Here is a 9,643-nt window from a genome sequence, read left to right as displayed (position 1 = left end):
ATACCCATCCAACCAATCCTCACTCCCTTAGTTGCTCTAACAGGAGCTCTATGGAACGCTCGCTCTGTCTGCAACAAACTTTCCTTCATCAACGATCTTTTCATTACAAACAAACTTTCCTTCCTCGCCATCACTGAAACCTGGCTCACCCCCTCTGACACAGCCTCCCCAGCTGCACTTTCATATGGCGGATTCCACCTTTCCCACCCCCCCCGCCTCAACGGCAAACATGGCAAAGGCGTAGGTTTTCTCCTATCAGAACACTGCGCTTTCACCCAAATCCCACTGCCACCCTCCGTTACACTCCCCTCTTTTGAGGTGCACTGTGTGCGCATCTATTCCCCCTCCAACCTCCAACTGGCCGTCATTTACCGACCCCCTGGGCAAGCCACCACCTTCTTAGACCACTTCACCACCTGGCTGCTTCACTTCCTCTCCACTGACATCCCCACTATCATAATGGGTGACTTCAACATCCCAATTAACACTTCCCACTCGTCTGTCTCTAAGTTCCTATCTCTCACTTCCTCCTTCGGACTCACTCAAAGGTCTTCCACACCCACCCACAAAGATGGCCACACACTGGACCTCATCTTCACCTGCCCTGTTCCCTATCTAACCTCTCTAACTCACCTCTTCCTCTCTCTGATCATAGCCTACTTACATTCTCTTCTATCTCCTCCCCGGGGCAACAATCCCCACTCCACAAACTAGCATACCCTCGCAGAAATCTCAAACACCTTGACTTACACTCACTCTCTGAATCCCTCCTCCCTCTTACAGACATAAATTCCTTACACGATGCAGACGTTGCTGCTGCTTCTTATAACACCACAATAGCTGCAGCTCTAGACTCGATCACCCCTCTCACACACACCACATCTCGCACATAAAACAGGCAACCCTGGCACACTAAACTTACTAAAGAACTGCGCCGGGCCTCCAGAGTTGCGTAGCGGAGATGGAAAAGGTCTCACTCCATCGAGCACTTCATCGCATTCAAGCAATCCCTCACTAATTTCAAGTCCGCACTCACTACAGCAAAACAAACCTACTTCTTATCTCTCATATCCTCCCTATCTCACAACCCCTCCTCATATCTATTCAACCCTCCTCCTCCAAACCCCACTTCTCCACCATTACAGAAGATCAAGTCTCCTCTTTACTCTACAAATCACACCTCACCACCTGCGAACTTGACCCAATCCCATCCCACCTCATTACTAACCTTACCACAGTCTTCATCCCAACCCTAACCCACCTCTTCAATCTGTCACTAACAACCGGTGTCTTCCCCTCATGTTTCAAACATGCCGCAATCACACCCATCCTCAAAAAGCCCTCCCTTGACGCTTCCTCTCTGACTAACTACCGCCCCATATCACTCCTCGCCTTTGCCTCAAAACTACTAGAACAACATGTCCACCTTGAACTGTCCTCCCACCTCTCCTCCTGCTCCCTCTTCGACCGCCTGCAATCTGGCTTCCGACCGCATCACTCGACTGAAACTGCCCTGACCAAAGTCACCAACGACCTACTAAATGCCAAATCCAAGCGACACTACTCCATCCTCCTCCTTCTGGACCTGTCATCTGCCTTTGACACAGTGGACCATTCCCTCTTACTCCAGATTCTCTCATCTTTTGGCATCACGGACTTGGCTCTATCTTGAATCTCCTCATACTTAACAGACAGGACTTTCAGTGTCTCCCAGTCACGCACCACTTCCTCATCTCGCCCCCTATCTGTCGGTGTCCCCCAAGGCTCAGTTCTAGGACCTCTGCTCTTCTCCATCTACACCTTTGGCCTGGGACAGCTCATAGAGTCTCACTGTTTTCAGTATCACCTCCATGCTGACGACACACAGATCTACCTCTCTGGACCCGATATCTCCTCCCTACTAACCAAAATCCCACAATGTCTGTCCGCCATGTCATCCTTCTTCTCTGACAGATTTCTAAAACTCAACATGGATAAAACAGAGTTCATCATCTTTCCACACTCTCTTACACATCCCCCATCTGACCTAGCCATCAACGTCACTGGCTGTTCACTCTCCCCAGTCCCACAAGCACGCTGCCTTGGAGTAACCCTGGAGTATGATCTCTCCTTCAAGCCACATATCCAAGCCCTTTCCACTTCCTGCCGACTCGAACTCAAAAACATCTTCCGGATCCGTGCATTCCTCAGCAAAGACTCTGCAAAAACACTAGTGCATGCCCTCATCATATCCCGCGTCGACTACTGCAACCTCCTGCTCCGTGGCCTCCCTTACAACACTCTTGCGCCTCTCCAATCTATCCTAAACTCTGCTGCTCGACTAATTCACCTGTCCCCCCGCTATTCCCCGGCCTCTCCTTTCTGTCAATCTCTTCACTGGCTCCCCATTGCCCAGAGAATCCAGTTCAAAACTCTAACCATGGCATACAAAGCCATCCACAACCTGTCTCCCCCATACATCTGTGACCTAGTCTCCCGGTACTTACCTGCACGCAACCTCCGATCCTCAAAAGATCTCCTTCTCTACTCCCCTCTTATCTCCTCCTCCCACAATCATATACAAGATTTCTCCCGTGCATCCCCCCTACTCTGGAACTCTGTACCCCAACATATCAGACTCTCGCTGACCGTGGAAAGCTTCAAAAGAAATCTGAAGACCCACCTATTCCGACAAGCCTACAACCTGCAGCAACCACCGCTGCACGACCAGCTCTACCCTCAACTAATGTATCCTCACCCATCCCTTCTAGAATGTGAGCCCTCGCGGGCAGGGTCCTCGCTCCTCCTGTACCAGTCGCTGACTCGTTTTGTTAAGATTATGTAAATGCTTTTGTTATGTATATCCCTATCACATGTAAAGCGCCATGGAATAAATGGCGCTATAATAATCAATAATAATAATAATAATAATAAAAAAAAGAAAATATCAATTCCCATAGGAAAAGTGGTGGAGGTTACAGTGGATTAAAAAGACAATATCAATGCCCTTTAGAAGAGAGGTGGAAGTCGCAGTGGAATAAAAAGGCAATGTCAATGCCACTTGGAAGAGTGGTGGAGGTGGCAGTGGAATAAAAAGACAATATCAATGCCCCTTGAAAAAATGATGGAGGTTGCAGTGGAATAAAAAGACAATGTCAATGCCCCTTGGAAGTGTGGTGGAGGTTAGAGTGGAGTAAAAATACAATATCAATGCCTCTTGCAAGAGCTGTGGAGTTCAGAGTGGTTTAAATTGACTGTTTTAATGCACCTGGGAAGAGACGTGGAGGTCACAGTAGCTTAACAATACTGTTTTAATTCCCCTTGGAAGAGTGGTGGAGGTCGCAGTGGATTAAAAAGACAATATCAATGCCACTTGGAAGAGTGGTGAATGTCCCAGGGGAATAAAAAGACAATATCATTGCCCCTTGGAAGAGTGGTGGAGGTTACAGTGGAATAAAAAGACAACATAAATGCCCCGTGAAAGAGACGTGGAGGTCACAGAAGCTTAACAAGACGGTTTTAATGCCCCTTGGAAGAGAGTTGGAAGTTGCAGTGGAATTAAAAGACAATATCAATGCCCCTTGGAAGAGTGCTGGAGTTTACAGTGGAATAAAAAGACAATATCAATGACCCTTGGAAGAGTGGTGGAGGTCGCAGTGGAATAAAAAGACAATATTAATGACCATTGGAAGAGTGGTGGAGGTCGCAGTAAAATAAAAAGACAATATGAATGCCCCTGGGAAGAGTGATGGAGGTTACAGTGGAATAAAAAGACAATATCAATACCCCTTGGAAGAGCTGTGGAGTTCACAGTGGTTTAACCAGAAGGTTTTAAGGCACCCTGAATTAGACGTGGAGGTCACAGTAGCTAAACAAGACGTTTTCAATGCTTCTTGGAAGAGTGATGGAGGTCGCAGTGGATTAAAAAGACAAAATCAATGCCCCATGGAAGAGTGGTGGAGGTTACAGTGGAATAAAAAGACAATATCAATGCCTCTTGCAAGAGCTGTGGAGTTCAGAGTGGTTTAAATTTACGGTTTTAATGCCCCTTGGAAGAGACGTGAAGGTCACAGTAGCTTAACAAGACGGTTTTAATGCCCCTTGGAAGAGTGGTGAAGGTGACAGACGAATAAAAAGACAATATCAATGCCTCTTGGAAGAGCTGTGGAGTTCAGAGTGGTTTAACCAGACGGTTTTAATGCCCCTTGGAAGAGATGTGGAGGTCACAGTAGCTTATCAAGACTTTTTTAATGCCTCTTGGAAGAGTGGTGGAGGTCACAGAGGAATAAAAAGACAATATCAATGCCCCTTAGAAGAGAGGTGGTAGTCGCAGTGGAATAAAAAGACAATATCAATACCGCTTGGAAGAGTGGTGGAGGATACAGTGGAATAAAAAGACAATATCAATGCCCCGTGGAATAGACATGGATGTTACAGTAGCTAACCAAGATGTTTTTAATGCACCTTGGGAGAGTGGTGGAAGTCGTAGTGGAATAATAAGACAATATCAATGCCACTTGAAAGAGTCCTGTAGGTTACAGTGGAGTAAAAAGACAATATCAATGCCTCTTGCAAGAGCTGTGGAGTTCAGAGTGGTTTAAATTGGCGGTTTTAATGCACCTTGGAAGAGAAGTGGAGGTCACAGTAGCTTAACAATACGGTTTTAATGCCCCTTGGAAGAGTTGTGGAGGTCTCAGTGGATTAAAAAGACAATATCAATGCCACTTGGAAGAGTGGTGAAGGTCCCAGTGGAATAAAAAGACAATATCAATGCCCCTTGGAAGAGTGGTGGAGGTTACAGTGGAATAAAAAGACAATATCAATGAACCGTGAAAGATACGAGGAGATCACAGTAGCTTAACAAGACGGTTTTAATGCCCCTTGGAAGAGAGGTGGAAATTGCAGTGGAATAAAAGGACAATATCAATGCCCCTTGGTAGAGTGCTGGAGGTTACATTGGAATAAAAAGACAATATCAATGCCCCTTGCAAGAGCTGTGGAGTTCAGAGTGGTTTATATTGGCGGTGTTAATGCCCCTTGGATGGGACGTGGAGGTGACAGTAGCTTAACAAGATGGTTTTAATGCCCCTTGGAAGAGTGGTGGAGGTCGCAGTGGATTAAAAAGACAATATCAAAGCCCCTTGGAAGAGTGGTGGAGGTTACAGTTGAATAAAAATACAATATCAATGCCCCTTGGAAGAGCGATGTAGGTTACAGTGGAAAAAAAAAGACAATATCAATGCCCCTTGGAACAGTGGTGGAGGTTACAGTTAAATAAAAAGACAATATCAATGCCCAGTGGAAGAGATGTGGAGGTCACAATAGCTTAACAAGACGGTTTTAATGCCCCTTGGAAGAGAGGTGGAGGTCGCAGTGGATTAAAAAGAGAATATCAATGCCCCTTGGAAGAGTGGTGGAGGTCGCAGTGGAATAAAAAGACAATATCAATGACCCTTGGACGAGTGGTGGAGGTTACAGTGGAATGAAAAGACAATTTCAATGCCCAGTGGAAGAGACGTGGAGGTCACAGTAGCTTAACAAGACGGTTTTAATGCCTCCTGGAGGACTGGTGGAGGACGCAGTGGAATAAAAAGACAATATCAATACCCCTTGGAAGAGTGGTGGAGGTTACAGTGGAATAAAAAGACAATAATAATGCCGCTTGGAAGAGCTGCGGAGTTCAGAGTGGTATAACCAGACGGTTTTAACGCTCCTTGGAAGAGACGTGGAGGTCACAGTAACTTAAGAAGACGGTTTTAAAGCCCCTTGGAAGAGTGGTGGAGGCCGCAGTGGAAAAAAAAAACAATATCAATGCCCATTGGAATATTCGTGGAGGTTACAGTTGAATAAAAAGACAATATCAATGCCCCGTGGAAGAGTTGTGGAGGTCACTGTAGCTTAACAATATGGTTTTAATGCCCCTTGGAAGAGTGGTGGAGGTCGCAGTGGAATAAAAAGACAATGTCAGTGCCCCTTGGAAGAGTGGTGGAGGTTAGAGGGGAATAAAAAGACAATACGAATGCCCCTTGGAAGAGCTGTGGAGTTCAGAGTGGTTTTGCCAGATGGTTTTATTGCCCCTTGGAAGAGACGTGGAGGTCACAGTAGATTAACAAGACGGTTTTAATGCCCCTTGGAAAAGTGGTGGAGGTCACAGTGGATTAAAAAGACAATATCAATGCCCCGTGGAAGACACGTGGAGGTCACAGTAGCTTAACAAGACAGTTTTAATGCCCATTGGAAGAGTGGTGGAGGTCGCAGTGGAATAAAAAGACAATATCAATGCCCCTTGAAAGAGTGGTGGAGGTCGCAGTGAAATTAAAAGACAATATCAATGCCTTTTGAAAGAGCTATGGAGTTCAGAGTGGTTTAACCAGATGGTTTTAATGGCCCTTGGAAGAGTGGTGGAGGTAGCAGTGCATTAAAAAGACAATATCAATACCCCTTGGAAGAATGGTGGAGGTTACAGTGGAATAAAAAGACAATATCAATGCCCCTTGGAAGAGCTGTGGAGTTCAGAGTGGTTTAACCAGACGGTTTTAATTCCCCTTGGAAGAGACGTGGAGGTCACAGTAGCTTAACAAAACTGTTTTAATGCCCCTTTGAAGAGTGATAGAGGTCGCAGTGGATTAAAAAGACAATATCAATGCCCCTTAAAAGAAAGTTGGAAGCCGCAGTGGAATAAAAAGACAATGTCAATGCCACTTGGAGGAGTGGTGGAGGTTACAGTGGAATAAAAAGACAATATCAATGCCCCGTGGAATAGACATGGATGTGACAGTAACTTAACAAGACGGTTTTAATGCACCTTTGAAGAGTGGTGGAGGTTGCAGTGGATTAATAAGACAATATCAATGCCCATTGGAAGAGTGGTAGAGGTCGCAGAGGAATAAAAAGACAAAATCAATGCCCCTTGGAAGAGTGTTGGATGTTACAGTGGAATGAAAAATAATATCAATGCCACATGGAAGAGTTGTGGAGGTCACTGTAGCTTAACAAGATGGTCTTAATGCCCCTTGGAAGAGTGGTGGAGGTCGCAGTGGAATAAAAAGACAATTTCAATGCCCCGTGGAAGACACGTGGAGGTCACAGTAGCTTAACAAGATGGTTTTAATGCCTCTTGGAGGACTGGTGGAAGTAGCAGTGGAATAAAAATACAATATCAATGCCCCTTGGAAGAATGGTGGAGGTTACAGTGGAATAAAAAGACAATAATAATGCCCCTTGGAAGAGCTGTGGAGTTCAGAGTGGTATAACCAGACGGTTTTAACGCTCCTTGGAAGAGACGTGGAGATCACAGTAACTTAACAAGACGATTTTAATGCCCCTTGGAAGAGTGGTGGAGGTCGCGGTGGAATTAAAAAACAATATCAATGCCCCTTGGAAGATTGGTGGAGGTTACAGTGGAATAAAAAGACAATATCAATGCCCGTGGAAGAGATGTGGAGGTCACTATAGCTTAACAATATGGTTTTAAAGCCCCTTGGAAGAGTGGTGGAGGTCGCAGTGGAGTAAAAAGACAATATCAATGGCCTGTGGAAGGGACGTGGAGGTCACAGTAGCTTAGCAAGACAGTTTTAATTCACCTTGGAAGAGTGGTGGAGGTTGCAGGGGATTAAAAAGACAATAACAATGCCCATTGGAAGAGTAGTGGTGGTCGCAGTGGAATAAAAAGACAAAATCAATGCCCCTAGGAAGAGTGGTGAAGGTTACAGTGGAATAAAAAGACAATATCAATGCCCCTTGGAAGAGCTGTGGAGTTCAGAGTGGTTTAAACAGACGGTTTTAATGCCCCTTGGAAGAGACTTGGAGGTCGCAGTAGCTTAACAAGACTGTTTTAACGCCCCTTGGTAGAGTGTTGGAGGTCGCAGTGGATTAAAAAGACAATATCAATGCCCCTTGGAAGATTGGTGGAGGTTACAGTGGAATAAAAAGACAATATCAATGCCCCTTGGAAGAGCTGTGGAGTTCAGAGTGGTTTAAACAGACGGTTTTAATGCCCCTTGGAAGAGACTTGGAGGTCGCAGTAGCTTAACAAGACTGTTTTCACGCCCCTTGGTAGAGTGTTGGAGGTCGCAGTGGATTAAAAAGACAATATCAATGCCCCTTGGAAGATTGGTGGAGGTTACAGTGGAATAAAAAGACAATATGAATGCCCCGTGGAAGAGATGTGGAGGTCACTATAGCTTAACAAAATGGTTTTAATGCCCCTTGGAAGAATGGTGGAGGTCGCTGTGGAATAAAAAATCAATGTCAATGCCCTTGAAAGAGTGGTGGAGGTCAGAGTGGAATAAAAAGCCAATACCAATGCCCCTTGGAAGAGCTGTGGAGTTCAGAGTGGTTTAACCAGACGGTTTTAATGCCCATTGAAAGTGACGTGGAGGTCACAGTAGCTTAAAAAGACGTTTTTAATGACCCTTGGAAAAGTGGTGGAGGTCGCAATGGATTAAAAAGACAATATCAATGCCCCTTGGAAGAGTGGTGGAGGTGGCAGTGGAATAAAAAGACAATATCAATGCCCCTTGGAAGAATGATGGAGGTCGCAGTGGAATTTAAAGACAATGTCAATGCCCCTTGGAAGAGAGGTGAAGGTTAGAGTGGAATGAAAAGACAATACCAATGCCCCTTAGAAGAGCTGTGGAGTTCAGAGTGGTTTAACCAGATGGTTTTATTGCCCTTTGGAAGAGACGTGGAGGTCACAGTAGATTAACAAGACGGTTTTAATGCCCCTTGGAAAAGTGGTGGAGGTTACAGTGGATTAAAAATACAATATCATTGCCTCGTGGAAGACACGTGGAGGTCACAGTAGCTTATCAAGACAGTTTTAATGCCCCTTGGAAGAGTGGTGGAAGTCGCAGTGGAATAAAAAGACAATATCAATGCCCTTTGAAAGAGTGGTGGAGGTTACAGTGAAATAAAAAGACAATATCAATGCCTCTTGAAAGAGCTATGGAGTTCAGAGTGTTTTAACCACATGGTTTTAATGCCCCTTGGAAGAGTGGTGGAGGTCGCAGTGCATTAAAAAGACAATATCAATACCCCTTGGAAGAATGATGGAGGTTACAGTGGAATAAAAAGACAATATCTATGCCCCTTGGAAGAGCTGTGGAGTTCAGAGTGGTTTAATCAGACGGTTTTAATGCCCCTTGGAAGAGATGTGGAGGTCACAGTAGCTTAACAAGACTTTTTTAATGCCTCTTGGAAGAGTGGTGGAGGTCGCAGTGGAATAAAAAGACAATATCAATGCCCCTTAGAAGAGAGGTGGTAGTCGCAGTGAAATAAAAAGAAAATATCAATACCCCTTGGAAGAGTGGTGGAGGATACAGTGGAATAAAAAGACAATATCAATGCCCCGTGGAATAGACATGGATGTTACAGTAGCTAAACAAGATGTTTTTAATGCACCTTGGGAGAGTGGTGGAAGTCGTAGTGGAATAATAAGACAATATCAATGCCACTTGAAAGAGTGCTGTAGGTTACAGTGGAGTAAAAAGACAATATCAATGTCTCTTGCAAGAGCTGTGGAGTTCAGAGTGGTTTAAATTGACGGTTTTAATGCACCTTGGAAGAGAAGTGGAGGTCACAGTAGCTTAACAATATGGTTTTAATGCCCCTTGGAAGAGTTGTGGAGGTCGCAGTGGATTAAAAAGACAATATCCATGCCACT

This window comes from Phyllobates terribilis, unplaced genomic scaffold (assembly GCF_046119375.1).
Source record: "Phyllobates terribilis strain yellow unplaced genomic scaffold, ASM4611937v1 Scaffold_21__1_contigs__length_20361869, whole genome shotgun sequence".
NCBI classification, from domain to species: domain Eukaryota; kingdom Metazoa; phylum Chordata; class Amphibia; order Anura; family Dendrobatidae; genus Phyllobates; species Phyllobates terribilis.
The sequence above is the reverse complement of the archived record's forward strand: the minus strand, read 5'-3'. Positions refer to the sequence as shown.